This window comes from Lepus europaeus, chromosome 5 (genome assembly GCF_033115175.1).
Source record: "Lepus europaeus isolate LE1 chromosome 5, mLepTim1.pri, whole genome shotgun sequence".
In the NCBI taxonomy this organism is placed as follows: domain Eukaryota; kingdom Metazoa; phylum Chordata; class Mammalia; order Lagomorpha; family Leporidae; genus Lepus; species Lepus europaeus.
In genome coordinates, this window is record NC_084831.1 from 88,373,992 (window position 1) to 88,394,907 (window position 20,916).

The 20,916-nt window shown below is 48.3% G+C and overlaps 2 long non-coding RNA genes across 2 annotated transcripts; one reads left to right on the top strand and one right to left on the bottom strand.

The window, feature by feature from the left end:
* Positions 1-5,830: 5,830 nt before the first annotated feature.
* On the bottom strand, positions 5,831-20,259 carry LOC133760855 (uncharacterized). Its single transcript, XR_009866013.1, has 3 exons — positions 20,210-20,259; positions 6,282-6,342; positions 5,831-6,176 (listed from the first exon to the last, which is right to left on the bottom strand). It is a non-coding gene; the product is annotated as an uncharacterized LOC133760855 (long non-coding RNA).
* LOC133760854 (uncharacterized) lies at positions 7,241-9,389 on the top strand. Its single transcript, XR_009866012.1, has 3 exons — positions 7,241-7,344; positions 8,028-8,169; positions 9,117-9,389. It is a non-coding gene; the product is annotated as an uncharacterized LOC133760854 (long non-coding RNA).
* Positions 20,260-20,916: the final 657 nt, after the last annotated feature.

Sequence of the window (20,916 nt, forward strand, 5' to 3'; positions counted from 1 at the left end):
AAACAGCCCAAGATCACAGAGGCAAAAGTGGCAGAGCCAGGATTCCAAAGTTGGGTCTGCCTGTGGATGCACTACAATTTATTGGCTCATTCAATGAATTTTAATTCACTGTTACTATGAGGCACAAAGGATGCAACCAAGATTAAAATAGACCAAAGCTCTGCCTCACAGAGTTTACAGATGGTCATGAGGAAGACACATAAGGAATGTCGAAGTATGATGCATCCTGGTAAAAGCTAATGAACAAGTGAAAGCAGGAAGGAGAGATGGAGGTGTCATTTTAGATGGGGTGAACATGGAGGCTCCCCAGAGAAGGAGATGGGTGAGAAAGACCTGAAGGAGGTTTGGGAAACAACTCAAAAATCCAAGAGCAGAACCTTTGACATCAAAGAGCATCAGTTACAAAGGCCCTGGGGCCGAAGGGTTCCTGGAGTGTTCTAGGAACAAGAAGGCCAGAATCAGAGCAGTCTCTGAGGGACAGAGTGGTGAGAGCCAGGGAGTAGCAGAGGCCAGGTCCCATAGGGCCCTGGGGCCTTATCCAGAGAGGCAGGAGCTCTGAGCGCCATGGAATCACTGGGAGGCTATGAGGGCAGGCATGGCATAGCTTCATTTGCTGGTTTTCATACGACGATGCTGGCTGCTACCTGGAGACTTGGGGTAGCGAGCAGATGCTTCTGCCAGGAGAGCAGCTGGATGGCTCCAGCAGCAATCTGCATAGGGAGTTAGATGGCCTGGATTAGCATAGTGGCAGTAGAGGGAAAGAAAGTGGCTGATTTGGGACGTGTTTCTCAGATGGAGCTGTAGAATTCCAGACTCCTGTGCCTAGGTGCCCCTTAGACACTGCAAGTTCCCCTGGCACTGCAGCCTCATCACATCTAAAACTGAACTCACTGTTTTTCCCCAAGAAATCTTTCCGCCTTCCTTCTATCTCTGTCAAGACCACACCCAGCTTGAGTTCACCAAGCCACAAATCAGATAATCGATGAGCTAGGTGCTCACCTCCCATCTCCCATCAGCCTCTGCATCCCAGCCATCCCGCTCTGACCTTGCCCACAACTTGCTGTGCTTCCATTCAGCCCCACAGCCCTCTGGCCTGGACTCTGAACAGTTTCCCTCCTCTGGCCTGCTTTCAGCAAACCCACAGGGCACCAGGTTAATCTTTGTGGGGGACAGATCACATCCACGTAAACACATTCTAAGACTCTCTGTTGTCTGTTAAATGAAGTCCAAATTCTCAGGCTCAGAGGTGTTCAGAAAAATTTAACATTGGCCACATATGTAAGTTTACATTTATATGATGAATTCAGGAAATCCTTGAACATATAATCAATATTAAAAAGTATAAATGACATAGTTTTTGTTGTTTTTGTGTGTGCTGTCTTCGACATCTGGTGTCTGTTTTATGTCACAACACATCTCTGGATCAACTACATTTCAAGTGCTCAGTAGCAACATGCAGCTACCAAAGTGGACAGGGCAGCTCTGGCCTCTGAGCCCCACACCCCTACCCAGGTCTCTCTACCTCCTTCCCAGCCTCATCCCTGGCCCCCACCACCTGTTCCTTGCACCCCAGCTGATCTTACCAATTTGTAGTACCCCAAACACACCATGCGAGCTCATGCCTAGTTCACTGAAAGGTGGAGTGCAGACTTGAACTGGCTCTCAAGAAGCCATTGAGCACATTTCTTCCCCATTCCCTGCTCAGCGATGCCATACTGGTAGTTTGCAGTCAGCTGCAGTGGAAGAATTTACACTACCAAAATTACATAAAATCAGCATTTTTGACTTTTTGTGGAAGGGGAGATGAGTAGTTAGACATTAACAGCATTAATGCACTGCACATATTGCAACTCCTCTGTAAAGTTCTTCTCCCACCCCTACTCTCTAGATAGACTCAGCCACCCAGTTACATGTGTACATTTGCCCTGAGAAAGCTGAGTCTATGTTTCTGTACCAAATGCCTGCTGTGTGGTAGAGCTCCTTCTTCCTCCTCTGTTTTTTCTATTTTTCCCCTCAAAATCCCAGTGTTGTTATTGTTGTATATAAAGAATGCACATTTAAAATATAAGCTGAAGCAGGCTTCGGCAGAGCAGTTAAGACAGTGCTTGGGGTGCCCATGTCCCCTATGGAGTGCCTAGCTTTAAGTCCTGGCTCTGCTTTCAATTCCAGCTTTCTGCTAATATTCACCCTGGGAGGTAGAAGCAGATGGATCAAGTATTTGGGCTCAAGCCACCTCCATGGGAGACCCAGATGGAGTTCCAGACTCCTAGCTTCAGCCTAGCCCAGCCCCAGCTGTTACAAGCTTTTGGGGAGTGAACCAGCAGATGGAAGATCTGTTTCACTGTCTCTGTGTCTGTCTGTCTGTCTCTCTCTGCCTTTCAAAGAAATAAAAATTAACACACACATTTCTTCAATATATGTATCTCAAAAATGAAATCTACCTGGATATGAATCTTGCTTCCTCTACTCACTGGCATTGTAGCCTCTGTAAGATACTTAACTGTAATGAAAATTAGTTTAAAAACACATTCACCCAGGACCTGTGCTATGGCGTAGCAGGTAAAGACATGACCTGCAACACAGCATTCCATTTGGGCACTAGTTCAATTCCTGACAGCTCTTCTTCCAATCCAGCTCCTTGCTCAGGAGCCTGGGACAACAGTAGAAGATGGCTTAAGTACCTGAGCCCCTGCACCCACGTGGAAGACCCAGAGGAAGTCCCTAGCTCCTGGCTTTGGACTGGTCTATTTCTAGCTCTTGTGGCCTTTTCAGTAGTGAACCACTGAATGAAAGATCTTGTTTTCTGTTCTCTCCTTTCTCTCTCTCTCTCTCTGCCTTTCAAATAAATATATCTTTAAAAAAAAAAAAGCATTCACCGCAGAAATAGTATGAGGATTAAATCATATAAATTGTTTAGTCCAGAGCCTGTACACACTAGACACTCAAAAATGTTTAGTTGTTATTAAGTGTTTAAGCATTTGTCACTTGTACAAAGTAGTTATCCAAAACCATTTTGTTGAAATGTACATTGAATGAAATTTCAGAAATTCCTTGAGTCCAATTCACAGAGTATATGAGTCAGAATTCCAGCTGGATACAGATGGCACATACACTCAACGGGCTGACTAAGAAGAGCCCATTAAAGACTGCTTACGAAGTCCGGACAGGCGTAGGGAACCCCATAGCTGGAAGCAGTCTGTGAGCACCTCTGAGCCTAAAAGTGCGAGGACAGGGGGCACTTAGCTGAGACCAGGGAGAACTGTAGCCCAGGGAAAGGTCAATCCGTAGGAGCTGCCACCTTCCACACAGGAAACCAGCAGCTGTCAAACTATTAAGGGGGCCCACCTGGTGTTCCATCAGCTCTCTGGAACATCTGCCAAGGTTCCCCCTTGTCCCAACCCAACTGCAAGCCTGAGGACAAGAGGCCCTGGTATGGTCCCTGCACTTGGGTGGTGACCGGGTGGAGACAGTGGCCGTGGTGGCCCAAATTGAGACTCACAAGCACAGAGACTCTTCAGATAGGATTGAACCTGCCTCGGCCTACAGGGTCCAGTCTCGCTTCCGCACCAAGGATTACCACGTGTTTATTCCTGGGCAATGTTTCTCTTGTTTCAGCCTTGAAGAAAACAGTCAAACACTAAGCATTTATAGAGACTGCTTGGTTACCTTATCCACAAGTGCGCTTCCTCAAATACAAGGAAACTGGTTTACCGTTTGGTCTGCTTGGTTGGCATCTAGCCATCCTTAAAGGTAGGCAGCTCTTCCCAATGCACTACAACAGAAATACATTGTGTCTGAAACACAGCTCTGTAAAGAGCTGGAAAAGAACTGAGATAGATTAGATAAATGATAGATAGCTATCCTTAACTATATTTTAGATATATAGATAAGGATATATATATGTGTGTATATAAACACACACACACAGACCCTTATTACATTACTCATACAGCATTTTGCCTTTGCCATTGATCATCATGAGTCTTTTCATTTTTCCCCTGTGGTGCCCTTTTCAACCCACCGCCATTCTGCAAAAATGGCCTGTCAAATACCCTCCTGATGGCCGAAGACTCGTTCAAATGTTGGTTTGATTATCTTTGCTTCTTGTGTAGGCCCAGAGAAAGATTTGTTGTTTTCTTGGAAAGGTGTGGAAGCAGGCTATAATCATTTCATGGTTCTGCTCTGCAGGTTCTCCAGCTTCTCCACAAATCCCTCATGCTGGAGAGGATGGCTATAGCCAGGAGATCAATTTCACTGCCCTCTTTGTCTCCGGTGTGTTGTTCCCAGTCTCCCTCTATCCCCAACTAGCAATTTCTAGAAGCAAGGGCTGAAGCCCATTCCACAGCAAATGGGGGAGGGGGGTTGGCGCAGGCAGGCTACATACAAGGAATCCAGATCCAAGCACATTTTGAGTCTTCGATTACAATGTCAGCCCCAGAAGGCAGGGCCACATCTCTCTCCTCACCCGCTGTCTGAAGTGCAGGTGCTCAGAACTTTGGGAGCATGAACAAATGAATAAAGGCACACAATGCATCAAATACCTGAAGACACTGGAGAGCTTCTTTTTCATAGAAGACAACTGAGAGTACTGTATTATTTCAGATATTCACAGTGGACAAGGTCTGGTACACGCCACTGCTTCCCATCCAACATGATGCCTCCTTCATTAAGCCATTTCGCTTTACCTTTGCCATGCCCTTGCCCAAGACTGGACCCACACGGGCTGCCATGATCAAGAGCCCCTCTCCCCACCATTGATGAACTCACCTGTATTCCTGTGTCTCTAACATTGATCTTGGCCCAGAAAATTTCCCCTTCTGATCCTAAGGTCTGCAGCCACTTGGAGGATTGAGCGTGCTTCTGAAGCTTCTCTTTGAGTAACTATGGTTGGGATCTAAGAAACCATGTTAGAGCCACCACCTGTCAGTATTGGTCTCCATGGCCTAGGGGATTGCACCCATGGTCTGGGTGGATGCCTGTCCAGTCTGAAGCTGCCCCTGAACATCAAAGCCTAGCTGTAAAGTGGTTCTCAGCTGAGTTTCCCTTTCCTCCCATGAGCTCCAGACACTCACAGTGTGAGAGCTCCTGGAAACCCTGGCATGAGAGCCCCAGAGGAGGGTGAGGCAGCCCTACCCCTGTCATCCAGTTCCTCACTGTCCAGGCTCTTCTGGCCTGCACTCAGAGCTGACAAGGTCTGGGCCCTCTGCTGCCCCTGCTTGCCCCAGCTCCTCTCTCTAGCAGAGAAAGCTATGGAGTAAGCAAAGCCCTGCATGCAAACTGTGTTGCCTTGTTGCAAGCTCTCAACTCACTCATTTTTAGGGGTTAACTCTCACCAATCCTGGACTCCTATGTGTTGGCTTTGGGATGATGTCACATTCAAGAACCCCAAGACAGTATCCAAAATGTAATCTAAAAGGAATTCCATTCTGTAGTCAGGGCTCAGGCAAGTCATTATGGAGAATAAACATCGGTAGGAACTCCTAAACATTGACTAAATACTAAATCCTTGTTCCTTCCCTGACTCCTGTGCTCCCTTGGCACCGGTGTGGCTGCCTCACATTCATGAAGAAGAACCTCTATTCCTCGCCTTGGGAGCTTCCTTGGTCCTCCAAGCCCATTCTCCTCCTCCCTCGGGAATTTGCTATGTAGCTTGCCCCAGCTTCGCAGCAAGAAGAAAGCTTTCTTCTTTGTAAGAGGAGAGAAGACAGGGGCTCCTCAATTCAAGATTTCTCTTTAGGGACCTGGGAGAGAGGGAGAAGTGAATATCCCACCAAACAGTAACAACCCACCACCAGTTAGATATTCTCCAGAACAGGTCTGGCCTCTTTATTTGATTAGTCACTAGCTACATTTTCAACTGATGGTTGTGATGTTTAAAGTACCACATCAACACTCTCCACCCCAGCCCAGCCTGGTACCCGATCCTGCTAGCTGGTGCTCCTGCTAGCTGGGCAGGTGGCTGCTCACCAACAAGGCTGTGGTGAGGCCGAGTGGGTGGACTTTGTGTGAAAGAAGCAGGAATGGCTGCAATGACTTCATGGCTCTGGCTTCCTTGCAAGGGCCCGTTCATCCAACCATTCATTCATTCAACCAATCAACCAAGATCTCCTGTGCATGCTTAGTCCAGCTCTCCGCTGAGAGGAATAAGCCTCTGTCCTCATCTGCAAGGTGCTCACCTGCAGTAGGGCAGATAATCATGTGACACTTTGGACATTATACAATTTGGTAACATTACAACACAGTAGCAAGAGACATGGGGCCACTGGGACAATACAACTAACCTTGATATGGAATAGAGATGTGTCAACCTGAGGCGGCTTCCCAGAGGAGGTGATATTTGATCTGTATCAAAAAAGAAAAATGGGGGCAGGCATTTGAAGCATCCAATTCCAAGTGTCTGAGTTTCAATTCCAGCTTCCTGATAACAAGCGCCCTGGGATGCACTGGTGATGGCTCAAGTAGTTGGACTCCTATGACCTGTACTGAGTTCCTGGCTCCTGGCTTTAGTTTGGCCCATCCCTGACTGCTGTAGGCATTAGGGGAAATAAACCCATGGGTGGAAGATCTCTCTCTCTCTTCCTCTCTCCTTCTCTCCCTTCCCTCTGCTGTCTTTCCTATAAATAAAATTTCACATAAAGATAGAAGTCTTTCAGATAAAGAGTGGAGAATAGGTATTTCAGGAAGGAGTCACAGAACGGGCAGCAGCGTCACAGCTAATGTAAAGAAGGCGCTACCTGGGGGTCACGGTGAAAATTCGGAAGAAGCTGGAGGTATGTGACCCAGATGCAAAAATGTGAAGGACCTTCGGAAACCTTCGAAGTGGAGAAAAAATTAAAAATTCAATCATCTACAATCACCTACATTTATTAAATATTACCTAAAGTAAGACATGGTGGAAATCCCCCTCTGCCTCCCAAAGCCACACCCCATCAAGGGAAGCCCGGCTAACAGTGTGGTGAGTGCCTTTTCCTAAAGGTATGCAGGCATTTAAATGTGTGCATATGTAAATCACATTTTAAAAAGAAAAACCCAAGGCTCCTATGTCTATTGATCGCAACTTTAGTTTTTTCAGTTCATAACAAGTTTTTTCAAGTCCATTTGTACAGCACTCTTGTAATTTTTAACCAGCCAGGAGGAACCAGTAAAGGACTTCAAGCTTGGGAATGAGTAGATCAGGTGGTTTGCGTAGAGGCTGGGGGCGGGGCAGAAGAGGCCCTGGGCGGAGTCCACTCAGGGAGGAGAGGACGAGAACGCTGTGGAAGAGGACACAGGGTGAGGCTTGAAAATGGTTTCCCAGGCGGAGTCGGCAGCACTGTGACAGGTGACGGCGAGGTCGTGACAGTGGTGGGTCAAAGTTCATTTCGCTCTGGGCGACAGAAGCTGCTCAAAGCGGCTCCAGAAGAAATGTTTCAAGGGAGGATTCAGGAACCAAGTACAGCCAGAATGGCCTGGCGCCCAGGACCAGAAAGCTCTGTAGTGGAGACGGCTGGCCCTCGCCTCGCCTCCCCTCTGCAGGTCTGCTTCTCCCTACAATGGGCGGCTCCACGCCGCAAGCTCTGCCTTAGATCAGGCCAACCTGGCGTCCCTGCAGTCAAGTTCTGGGGACCCTGGCCACCGCGTGTGCTCCGAATTCCCCGGTCATACAACACTGGAGGAAAACCTCTAGTCTGGGTCCCTGAGGCGCCATTTCCAGTCCCGGGAGAGAGGATGTGATTGGCCCAGCCGGGTCTGGCGATCACTCTGGTCCAGTCAGCAGTGACCATGGTGGCAGAGCCCAGACACACAAACAGGGCGAGGGCCCAGCCTCCTGGGTCAAGGAAGTGGAGGGGGAGGAGGGAGAGGGAGCAGGTGATTTTGTGGTACCGCACGGCACAGGCAAATCAGGTCTCCTGTTTCTCTCTTGCCCCCTGGCTTCCAGTGCCACTGGTGCGGGTCCCATCACTCCCATCCCCGCGTGAAAGGGCCAAGGCAGTGAGTGACTTCGTCCCTCACCCGTGTCACTGGCGCGTGGCCTGCCTCCTCCGCAGGACCCTTTGCCGCCTGCCCGTGCCCACGGCTCAGAGCCATTTAAGCAAATCCAGATGACAAGACGTGGGTCTCCCGGGAAATGGAAACCAACAGCTGCGAAATATTGCAGCGGAACCGACTCCTGGTTTGTCATCGGAATGAGTAAGTGCCAGTGCGTTGTGGCTTCATCCTCGTATTTCCCTCCCGATTTTGGGGAGGAAGGGGCTGGGAAAGCGCTGACGGCAGGAATTTGGATCCGAGGGAAGCGGGCCATTTGTTGTGTCTTCCCCCATATTTAGCTACCCGTCGTTAGGCAGTTCCGCCCACCCATCAAAAACTCCCGCAGTGGAGTGCTCCTCACCCCACGCAGTACGCAGTACGGCCCAGAAGGGGAACCTTGGCTACATTCAGAGCGACTTGAGGCCAATCACGTGCGAGTTCTGTTTCTCACTTCTCGGACTCAAAGTCAGATTCCTCCGCGGGCGTGGGGCTCCCTGGAACCCTCAAACCTCAAGATCAGCCCAGGAGTGGGTGTGAAAGCAGAGACGGCGTGGTCTGTCCTACCAAGTCCTGGCTCCTCTGTTACTATCCTGGTTCTCCACCACAGTCCCAGCAATGTTTGTACACTCTGCCCGCTTGTAATAATAATTTATGGCTGTGTTTTCGAGAGAATGTTTTCCGTTTTGTTTTTACTTCCCTAGACAAGCTAAGGAGGTAGGCCAGGACGCAGACTTGGTTGAGACTGGGAAGACTTTATATCAGGCCCTAGATGTGTGGAGGACTAGTGTTGTAACCTTCAATAAGTGACTTCGCTTCCTTCCCCCGGCTCCTGTGGCTGGAGTTAGATTTCTATTACAGTATCCATCACATGCCCGCTGCCACCAGAAAGCTTCTGAACTTCAGATTAGGCTTTTGCCTGACTGGTAACAAGTGCTCTGCCTAAGACAAATAGCAAATGTCCCAACATATGAGAATTTAACATCTCAGTCTATGGGACAATTATATCAAACTGTAAATCTTAAACAGACAATTCATGTTATTTGTAAACAACAAAGGATGATAAAGCAGATCTTTTAGGTGATAACTTTTCAAAAAATATGTGATTCCAGGAGCTGGTGATGTGGCATAGCAGCTAAAGCGGCCGCCTGCTGTGCCAGCATCCTGTTGACACAGGTTTGAGTCCCGGCTGCTCCACTTCCAGTCCAGCTCTCTGCTATGGCCTGGGAAAGCAGTGAAAGATGCCCCAAGTCCTTGGGCCTCTGGACCTGTGTGGGAGACCTGGAGGAGGCTCCTGGCTCCTGGCTTCAGATCAGCTTAGCCAGTTGCAGCCATGTGGGGAGTGAACCAGTGGATGGAAGACCTCTCTCTCTGCCTCTGCCTCTTTGTAGCTCTGCCTTTCAAATAAACAAATAAATCTTTAAAAAAAAATATGTGATTCTATTAATTTATTTTTACTTCATATTTGAAAAGTTTAAGGTAGGGGTCTTGAGGGAAAAGAAGATTTCTCACTCGCAAGATTTATTGCTCACACACTCACTGTTTCTACCATAAGCCTCTGTTCGCACCTGCGGTATTCTCATCCAGATGGCTATATTGTTTAATGATTGATGTATTTGCTGGAAAGGATGATATTTTAAAATCAGGTTTTCTCGGCCTCTGCACTACAGGCATCTGAAGTCAGATAATTTTTGTTCAGGAGTTGGGGAGGTTTCCTGTATATGTAGGATTTTAAAAGCACCTCCTGCCCTCTACCCACTAGAGACCAGTAGCAGCCTCCCCTTGTAGCAACAGCCAAAGATGTCTCCAGACGTATCCAAGTGTCTCTCCCTTCCCTGTTGAAATTTTGACTTACACTTTTTTCCTTGCATTTCTGTTATGAATTTCCTCAATAGTTTTAAAAAAAAATTTTTTTTTGACAGGCAGAGTGGACAGTGAGAGAGAGAGACAGAGAGAAAGGTCTTCCTTTGCCGTTGGTTCACCCTCCAATGGCCGCCGCGGTAGCGCGCTGCGGCCGGCGCACCGCGCTGTTCTGATGGCAGGAGCCAGGTGCTTCTCCTGGTCTCCCATGGGGTGCAGAGCCCAAACACTTGGGCCATCCTCCACTGCACTCCCTGGCCACAGCAGAGAGCTGGCCTGGAAGAGGGGCAACCGGGACAGGATCGGTGCCCCGACCGGGACTAGAACCCGGTGTGCCGGCGCCGCAAGGTGGAGGATTAGCCTGTTGAGCCACAGCGCCGGCTTTTTTAAAAAATTTTTTTGACAGGCAGAGTGGATAGTGAGAGAGAGAGACAGAGAGAAAGCTCTTCCTTTTTGCCGTTGGTTCACCCTCCAATGGCCGCTGCGGCCGGTGCATCTCGCTGATCCGAAGCCAGGAGCCAGGCGCTTCTCCTGGTCTCCCATGTGGGTGCAGGGCCCAAGCACTTGGGCCATCCTCCACTGCCTTCCCAGGCCATAGCAGAGAGCTGGCCTGGAAGAGGGGCAACCGGGATAGAATCCGGTGCCCCAACCGGGACTAGAACCTGGTGTGCCGGCGCCGCAAGGCGGAGGATTAGCCTGTTAAGCCACGGCGCCGGCCGAATTACCTCAATATTTTAAATGTATGAGCTTGGGTTGTTTTTTTAAAAGATTTATTTTATTTATTTGGAAAGCAGAGTGACAGAGGAAGAAGGAGAGAAAGGGAGAGAAGAGATCTTCCATCTGCTGGTTCACTTCCCCAATACCTATAATTACTGGGGCTTGACCAGGCTGAAGCCAGGAGCCAGGAGCCAGGAACTCCATGTGGGTCTCCTACGTGAGTGGCAAGGACCCAAGCACTTGAGCCATCATCTGTTGCTTTCCTAAGTGCATTAACTGGAAGTTGGAGAGGAAGTGGACGAAGTGGGATTCAAACCAGCACTCTGCTATAAGATGCTGGTGTCATAGGTCATAGGCAGCAGCTTAACCTGCTAAGCCACAACAGTAGCTCCGCGTGTGGAATTCTGACGTGAAACAAGACAGCTCTGAGTTCTGCTGAAGGCACCCATCACTGACTTGGGTATGAAGATGTCTGTCCTTCAATCTCCCAGCTTGCCAAGGAAATTTCCCCCAGCCCATTCTTCCCCTCTGCTCAGAGTCAGTGCAGCCGTAATTTCTGTTTTTTAAGCCAAGAATTTGAAGATCAATCTTAGAATTCTGTTCACTGTTTCTTCCAAGAAGCGAGTAAGTGTGTTTCCCTGGGCTGGGGTGGCCTCCTTCGCAGAGTTCCTGGGGTGATCACATAATCCAGGCTGCACTTTGAGCCTCACTGCTCTGGGGGGAACCTAGGTTTATAGCGTGTGTACAGCTGGGTTTAGTCACTTAGAATTTCCACCAAGCGCAAGTCTCTTCAGATGAACTCTACCTGCCTCCCTGATTACAGATGTACCTTTGCTCCTCACCACCCTGCCTCTTTCTGCATGGAGTGTCTTCATAGACTTACCCCAAGGCACAGGGAATGATATAAGCTTTCTGTCCCCATGATGGGTGAAGCCAGTGTGACAGTCTTCTTGCTACTGTCAAGATGTCTTCTCTCTTTCTAGTCTCTTGTTTGCCCTGCTTTAAACAACACTGAAGCCTGTGGTTTTGCCTGGCATGTTCTCCAAGGTGCAACAGCTGTTAATAGCCTCTACTTGTTTGCCGATGAATGTAGTTAAAGCTAAAATGACTGCACACACATGCTGCTCAGTCTTCTGGATACCTGTGATACTGGCACTCACTTAATAAATGCCTCTCTACCTGCTAGAAAGGATGCTGTGTCATCAAGTCAAAAGGACCCTAGGTACCATGCACACAGCTCCTATTTCTGCTTAAGAAACCACAGTTTAGAGACAGCAAAGCATGGGACTCTGTGTCATCTATTGCAATGCACACATTGAATGCCCAGTATCTGGCACATAACACTTCTGCAGTTGCTTTTGGCAAGTAAGTCTGATGGTCCAGGACTTGCTGTCTTTACAAAACAGTTAATATTCTAAAAATGAATTGACAGCTAAGAAGACGGGGAGTAGATCATGGGATCCCATCTGAGGAGGAAATTTGAATGGATTTAAAGTATCCTACACATTTCAAAACAATTTCTCTTCTCATTGACAACCACCACCACCACGTTAAGCACCTACTTAGTGCTTTATATATTTTATCATATTGGAACTTCACGACAATTCCAGTGAGGTTTTATTGGGAGAAAAACTCTTACTATCTATTTTGTAGATGAAGAAGCTGAAATCCAGAGATGTTATGTAAACCTGATCATGGACACACAGTTGTTTTGTAACAAACTTAGGAATCTGTCCAAAGTCCAAGAATGTGAGATAGTGGATGTCAGCATCCAGATCATGGGTTTCTGTGAAACACTGAAGCAGAGTGAAGTGCTCTGGTCTAATTCCCACAACTATCGCACTAAGAAGTCCTAAAAACATCTACTGAAGCGGTATGAAAAATACAAGATAAAAAATCGTTAAGATCTGGATCTTAATCTCTACCTCACAACATTCTGGTTGAATGAACAGGGACAACTGATTTCTCATACTGAGCATAGGTTCCCTCACCTAAAATGGCATTATGGGGCTATTGTAATTATGTATTGACTATTACGCTCTACAAAAATGTAGTTTGGCCATAAGTATTTCCCAAGAGTTTCTTCACCAAATCATGGGAAGAACCTGGCTCTTCCCTGCTCAAGTAAAGTTGAGGCTGTCCAAAAGCTATGTTCTGTTTCCCACCTTATCAGCAATGACACATGGAGAATGAGTGATCAGGCCATGGGCTCTAATAGGCTGACCACACTTAGAACATAGTAACCATAAGGAGAGTACAAACAGAATCAGGGGCTTGTCTCCAAGTGGCTGGCCAGCACCCAGGAGCTTGGGAATACTGGGTTAGCCTCAGACTGTGGCTGGAAGGAAAAGTCCCAGCTCCAAAGTTAGTTGCTTCCACAAAAGTAAACCAAAATGAGTCATGTGAGGATGGAGAAACCACCAGAGACAGCTTTCCATGTAAGAACCAAGATAAGGAATAAAAGCTGGAGAGAGAACTCTTAAGAACCTGGGTGGCTGATGTTTTCATCTGAGTGAGTCAATGCGCAAGATGTGTGGCAGAACATGTGATGTGAGTATGTGTGTTCGTGCTCATTTGCAATGGAGGAAAACCTTGAGTATTCTTCTGCTTCCTCTTTGATTGGTTTGCCCACTGTTCCTTCACGTAGTCTTACTAGACTGGAAATTTATACAATATTATTCTTCAAGAGTGAGCCTGTATTAATTATATTAGTTAATATTACAAAATTGCTCTTTAAAAAGTTTAGACCATTTCAATGTTTATTCTTGCAAACAGGGTATAAGAGGTTCTGTTTTATTCACTAATGCCAATGTTTGGCAATATTATTATTTCTATTTTAATGTTAAAAGTAATACCTACATGTGAAGAAATTAGAATAATAAAGTACAGATAGTACTATAGTACCATTTAAATAGTATAGTACAGAACACTATGAGGCTGGCGCCGCGGCTCACTAGGCTAATCCTCCGCCTGTGGCACCGGCACACTGGGTTCTAGTCCTGGTCGGGGCGCCGGATTCTATCCCGGTTGCCCCTCTTCCAGGCCAGCTCTCTGATGTGGCCCGGGAGTGCAGTGGAGGATGGCCCAGGTCCTTGGGCCCTGCACCCACATGGGAGACCAGGAGAAGCACCTGGCTCCTGCCTTCGGATCAGTGAGATGTGCCGTCCGCAGCGGCCATTGGAGGGTGAACCAACGGCAAAAAGGAGACCTTTCTCTCTGTCTCTCTCTCTCACTGTCCACTCTGCCTGTCAAAAAAAAAAAAAAAAAAGAAAGAAAGAAAGAAAGAAAAAAGAAAAAAAAAAGAACACTATGAGAAGTCTCCTTCTCTCTCTCTTCAATCTACCCCACTCCCTATTGTAGCCAACTTTAACCAATTCTGGTTTCACTTTTTTTGGTAGTTAGCACAGAACATTAGGTGATATGTTTATACCACTGTTTTTATTTGTCAACTGTTGGTAGTATCTATTGACTCCTGACATGTGAGAGTGTGTGCTATCTTAGCCTCTCTGAGTATAACCAGTGCATGGCCAACTGCTGTGTGCCCACAGTAGGTAAATGTTGGGAGTGAAGGTGGAGGGTGCTTCAAGCAGGCATCCTGATAGCTGACCCACTCTCCATTCTTACTTTCCTTTTCCCTCAACCTCGAGCTTAGCACCTGTGTTAGTCAAGGTCCTCCATAGACACAGAACCAATAGGTATATTGGAAAATAAGTAGTATAAGGAATTCTCTTATGATACCAAAGCTGAGAAGGTCCATGATCTTCCATCTGCAAGCTGGAGACCAGCAAAGCTGGTGGTGTCTCCGGGCCCCTGAGAACCAGGGGATCCAGTGCTAGAAATCCCAGTCCAACTCAAGAGACAGGCAGGAAGCCAAAGGGCAAGCTCTCCTTTCTGCACATGTTGTCCTACTCAGGTCCTCAATAGACTGGATCCCACTCACCCACATTCAGGAAAGCAATCCACTTTCCTGAATCCATTGCTTCAATTCTAATTTCATGTAGAAACCCCTCACAGACACAACCAGAGATCGTGTTTGAACCAGGTGCCTCTTCTAGTGGTCTGGTTGATTTACATTAGCCATCACAGTGCCTCTCCAATGCCCTGGGGGAGCTAGCTCCCCTTCCCAGGAAGGTGGCTCTCTTCCCATTCAACACTCTCCCCTCACTCAGACCCTACTTATCCCTATGTGGTTTATTTGGCAACACAAAACTATTTGTTTTTTATCTTCCAAACCCCACCTGCTGCACTCTGTTCCACTCTGATTTTGTACATCTTACTACCATTTCAGTGGGTCTCTTAGTGGGAGAGAACGAAATATGTGGACCCACTTCATTCTCTGGATTAGAATTCCCAAATGGTACTGTTAAACAATTTAAACTTCGGGAGCAAAAACATCATGTCTCGTTTTTACCCTGTCTTTCTGTAATTATTAGTGAGGCTGAGTTTGTCATATTTGGTCAGCCATCCAAATTTCTCCTTCTGTGGACAGCCTGCTTGTAGAATGAATGGTTCTAGATGCCAGGCAAGTCAAAAAGGGATTTGACTGCAGCTCGTGGCACAGACATCTTAGGTTGCAGAGGTACCTGTGAACTTTTAATCTCTGCGAGCAGTGACTGTTAATTCTTCCATGAGTTATTAACCTGCAAAGTAAAAAAATTTAAAAAAAAAAGAACTGTTGAGAAAGTAAGGGCAGAGAGGAGAACATGCTCCCCACTCTGATAGTCTCTCCTTAAGTCACGTTTCCATCCTGCCACCCACCTGAGTTCTGACCCCCACACATTTCTCTGCCTTTAGAGTTGTCCAGTGTGGAACTTGTGATGGGAGCCACCCTTGCTTGCCCATAGAAATCCTTCAGGGTGTGCCAGGCCAGTACCCCTTCCTAAGGCATGTGATTTGACACAAAAGGCCCAGAGTTGTACCAAGTCCCAAAGCTGGTGCTCACAGGGACAGGCAACCGAAACCCACTTTGCTACTAACCTAGCGTAAGGAGTTAAATGGGCTAACAGGCAGTTAGGTCAGGTCCCTGTTGGAATGAGAAAAGGGGAAGTCAAGTGCTGTCCTTCCCAGCAACTGCCTTTACGAAGACGACAGGGCTGATCCCACTCCTCTGAGAGTCCAGTTTTAGCACGAGAATAGAAAGGCAAGTCACCTGTGCTGTCCTCCAGAAGGCATCTTGGGCTTTATCTGGAGCAGGCTAGACAGGGTTGCAATTCAGGCCTTCTGCTCGGTTTTGTCCCCGCCCTCTGGTTGATTGCTGCCCTTATTCTGCTCACCCGAATGGTGCTTAAAATACTCCACTTTGACAAGTTTCTTGGGTTTTCCTCTCTTGGAGCCCACGCCTGATGCTGTGGCAGGAGGTTTCTGACTTAAATAAGCCTTGCTATGCTGTCTGCGTGGAACTTCTTCTAGGTGAGACATGAACCGAGGTCACCTTCGTCACTGTGTCCCCACAACACTAGGACCCCCTTGGCAGCTCAGAGTCATGTTCATGCTGGCTTATGTCGGCAGCTTGAGTACACCTTGGACAAATCTCTCTTGCCAACCATTGCTGAAAAGTAGCCCTTGGGGAAATGAAAGCCACGATCCTGGAAAACTTCAAGTCATACGTGTGCCTCTTGGAGGCTTATTTTAAGGAAGACAAGGAAATGTAATGCACTCTTGCAATGAACTAGGCAGAGCTGGGGATTCGGGAGCCACATCCTCCCTCTCAGCCCGGCCAGGTCACCAGGGACGTGACTCTGCGGCAGAAAGCTTGTGCAGCCAGGGCTTGGGAGGGCCTCTTCCTGCACTTGCCTAAGGCACGCACAGTCTTGTGGAGTCTAGGAGGAAGGAGGAGGAGGAAGGGGAATGGCGGTGGTCTTTAATGAAGAAGGAGAGGTGCTTGGGAAGCCACAAATTTGATCTTCAACCAGCTTGTCACAGGAAGAAATGCTACCTATGGAGACTCAGAATGCAACCCAAACAGGAAAAGCCCAGTAAAGATCACAGATCCTTGGAAGCTGGTGTGGGGGTCAGGGGGAGGGCTCTTTTGCTACCCTCAAGGCCAAGGCCCACAGTAGGTATCTGTATTAGTTTGCTAGGGGCTGCCCCAGACTGGGTGGCACAAACAATAGACATTTTTTTTCTCAGTTTCTGGAGTTCCAATTTCAAGGTGCTGCCCGGGTTGGGTTCTGGTGGGGACTTCCTGGCTCGCAGGGGCCATCTTTTCCGTGTGTCCTCACATGACCTCTCCTCTGTGCGCAGAGACAGCTCTGCTGCCCCTTCCTCTACTTGCAAGGATACCAGGCCTTCCAGAGGAGGGCCCCGCCCTATGACCTCATGAAATTTAATTATCTCCTTGAAACTCCCGTTTCCAAATATGGTCACCTCGGGGATTAGAGCGGCAACATGTGGATTTGGGGATGACGTAATGCAGTCCATATTGGTATTGAATAAGTCCCTGTGGTCAATTAACTAGTTATTACCCTGACTGCTTTCTAGGATATATAGGAGCGCTAATTTTTAAGTCACAGTGTGGAGGAGTGTGGCTTAAGACTCTTTCTTGTCCTTCTTACTCCTTCCTCAGCGTGGATGTCATTGCTAATATGATTGCACTAACAGAGTCACAAAGGGTGCCAGGGACTCACTTCCCATTACTCAACCAATATCCACATGTCCGTGACCAGCCACCACCCCATCCTCACCCCGTTGTGGGTTAGGCTGGGCCTAAAATAATATTCTGGGTTCTGGTCTTTTACTTAGAGAGTAATTCTGAGTACAGGCACGAACAGCATGCAGCCTGATAAGGCTTATTTACAAAGCGAGGATACACGGGCACATGGGGGCTTCATTTAGGGACAGTGGACCAGGAAAGGTAAGAGGGGACTTTTACACCCTGCTCACAGACCATTGAGGGAATTGGCAATGCACAGGCCATCCTCACTCAGTAAGACATGAGGGCACTACAGACGTTTGCGGGAGATGGAATTAAAGGATATGTGAAAAAGTTCATGGAAAATGCATATTATGAAGAAACTGCACATGGATTTCAAACATGTTTTGCACCAAAATAAACATATTTTGTAGTTCCAGTTTCCATGAACTTGTTGAAGTCCACTCATAGGCGCCGTGATAGGAGAGGCCTACCAGGTAAGAGAGCACCGAAGCAGCTTCTTCCATCTCTGAGGGAATGGGAAGGCTTCCCCAGGAAGAAGAAGGTTCTTAGTCCTGATGCGGGAGTCAGACGCCGGGAGGAAGAGGGGGGCGAGAGGCATGCCACACCAGGCAGCAGGACTTTCTAACACCAAAAGAACAGAACAAGGGTGGCCCCTTTGCAGCCCTATGTGTGGTTGGGTGTGCTTTGAGGTAGAGTACCAAAGTGGGGGGGTGGGAGAAGGGCAGAGGGTGAGGGGCTGGCATTTTGGCATACTGAGTAAAACCACTGCCTCCAGTACTAGCATCCCATATAGGTGTCAGTTCAAGTCCCAGCTGCTCCTCTTCCAATCCAGCTCCCTGCTAATGTGCTTGGGAAAGCAGAGGAGGATGGCCCAAGTCCCTGGGCCTCAGTACCTATGTGGGAGACTCAGATGTAGCTCCTGACTCCTGGTTTCAGCCTGATCTAGACCTGGCCATTGCTACCATTTGGGGAGTGAACCAGCGGATATGAAAGATCTCTCTCTCTCCCTCCCTCTCTCTCTGTAACTTTGTCTTTCAAATAAATAAAATAAATATTTTTTTAAAAAGTGGAGGATGAGTCTGGACAGCAACCTGGAGGCCAGATCCCAGGGGAGCATCTTTTAGGACTGTTAGGGAGTCTGCATTTTTACACTAAGGGAAACAAACAGGTGGTCACTAAGGGTTGTAGGTGAGGGAGGCCCAGGGACTCACCGTCTAGATGAGTAAGAAAGCACTGGGGGTCTGGGCTGAGGGGCTGGGACAGGAAGATACTGACATGATCCAAGAGACCAGACTTCAACTGGGAGCACGGGCAATGGGGTTGGGGCAGGGCATAAGAGCAAGAACTATTGAAGAGGACTGGGTGGGGCTTGTGGTTGAGTGGGTACTGCAGGTATAGGCCGGAGCTTGGGCCCAGAGGTGAGGACAGCACCATTCACCTGGGTGGGCCTGGATGGGAAGAAGGGTGGACACACTATTGGGGTGTGCTTAATCTAGGGGCCTATGAATCTCCAACAGAGAAGTTTGGGTCCCAGGGTCAGGGACTCAGGGGAGAGGTCTGGCTTGGTGATACGGTTTGGAAGACCCTGGCATAAAGGGGTGGTATTTGATAGCATGGAAGCATGTAGGGTCACCCGTGGGAGGAGGCAGAAGTCTGATGTCATTTGACAGTTGAGGAAACTGAGGCTGGCCCAAGCTCTCACCGTTGGTGCACAGCAGAGCTGGCTGGGGCTAGGCCTTCTGACTCCATGCCCTGCACCCTCCCTCCATTTCCAAAGCTGGAAATGAGCCTGGGCTGCACCTGGGAGCCAGCAGGTTTTAGCTCTGTAGTTCCTTTGCTTTACCTGAAGGAAACAACAGCCCTAGGTAGGTAAAAGTCTGGGCAGGTTACTCTTAGGAGGCTGGGGTCCAAACACCCATCTGGAAGATACACTGGCATGGGGTAGGCAGAAAATGCGCACGTTTGCTGGCATACTCACCCTCTCTTCTGATCCTTGCAGCTGCCCTGCAGGGCGTCCCACACTGCCCTGCCTCCTTCCCCAGACTCTGCCTGCGTCAGGCCCTTTGCATACCTCCCCTCTTTGTGAAATATGTCTCAGGCCCATTCTGTCTCCATTCTAGAATCTTAGTTCTCTCGTTGACCACGTGACAAAGCAACTCCTGCAAATCGGGGACTAATTGGTCAGCGAGAATTCCATCCCATGGTGCCCTCTGCTTCTAACCAGAATTCCTGGAGACGTGTAAGTAGCATTGCTGAAGGCACAAACATCGAGCAGTTTTGCTGCTCATTGAGGGAAAGCATAGGCGGATAAGCAGGAGAGGAAGCAAAGGAGAAAGCTGGGGGCCGGATCGCATGGGGATGTTTCGCATCGCGTTAAGCTGTTTGGATTTGAGTTTGCTCAACATGGTGAGGCTGGGGCTGCTGGCCCACACACCCCTGCTTGTTCTGACGACTGACGAGAACCTGGAAGAAGCACCGGTATGCCCTTGGCTGCCGGGCCAGGACGGAAACCCATTCTGAAAGCATGTTTACCAAGGCGCAAGTTGCAAACTCCTTTGGGTGAGGGAGGGGTTCTCTCCCTTGGCAAAATGTAATTTGCTATTTCCAAGTTAATAAAGAGAAGGGGAAAAAAGCTGACAAACAACAAGTAAAAAGTCCTGTAAAGGAAGCACAAACTTGGACAGAGTGAGGAACATTTGCAAGAGCCTGTCCTGCTGTCTGGTTCCAGCCTGGCCAGAGTGAAGCCACAGTGACCCCAGGGTCATGGCAAGAGGAGGCTGCTGGGGTTTGGGTTTGGAGGAGGCGTGGGGCAGCAGTTTCTCTCAAGGGCTGAAGCATGCTGCCCGCCCCTCTCCTGGAACCCTGGGGACACTGCTGGACCGCAGACGGTGGTGCAATACCAGCCCCGCTCCTGCGTACAGATGGCAAATGCCAGCGCCCTGGGGTTGAGGGAAATGGAGTTCGTGTACTCACAAGCTCTGCTTCAGGAGTGGAATCCTCAAGGCGTCCAGCTTCACTCCCACCAGTCGGTGCCTGAATTCCCTCAACAAACATTCTCGCCAAGCGGGCATGAAGCCAGGGCTTGAGTAACCCCTGTGACAAAGGGGAGCCTTTTTTGTACTTGGACAGCTCTGCCTGGAAGGGAGCTCTTACCGAGCTCAAATGCCCTTGTTACTGCAACCGCTCCATGGGAGGTGATCCTTTGCCCATAGAATATATCTCTGCAAAATCCAGGTGTACAGACCTCAGCTCTGCTACAGTGTGGATCGGCCACCCTGGAACTCCAAGCACAAGCGGCTGGAGCATACTTTTTTTTTTTTTTAATTTAATAAGTTTTTAAAAAATATGAGACATAGAGACAGGCAGTTCTCCCATCTGCTGGTTTACTGCCCAAACACCCACAATGACTAGGGCTGGACCAAAGCTAAAGCTGGGGGTCCAGGGAAGAGGTCTTTGTTCACCCTGAATCCTCAGCATCTTGCCAACAACCGACCCTGCAGATAGTCAATAAATATTTCTGAAGAAATGAACAAATAAAAAGAGAGTATAAGAGTGTGGCACTTAGCTCATCAGGAAACATAAATGGCATCAATGCAGTGACACCTATTAGATTTATAAAAATCTAAAAGTCATTTTACTTTTAGAAGACATTCAAGGGGCATTTGGCCCAGCAGTCAGGA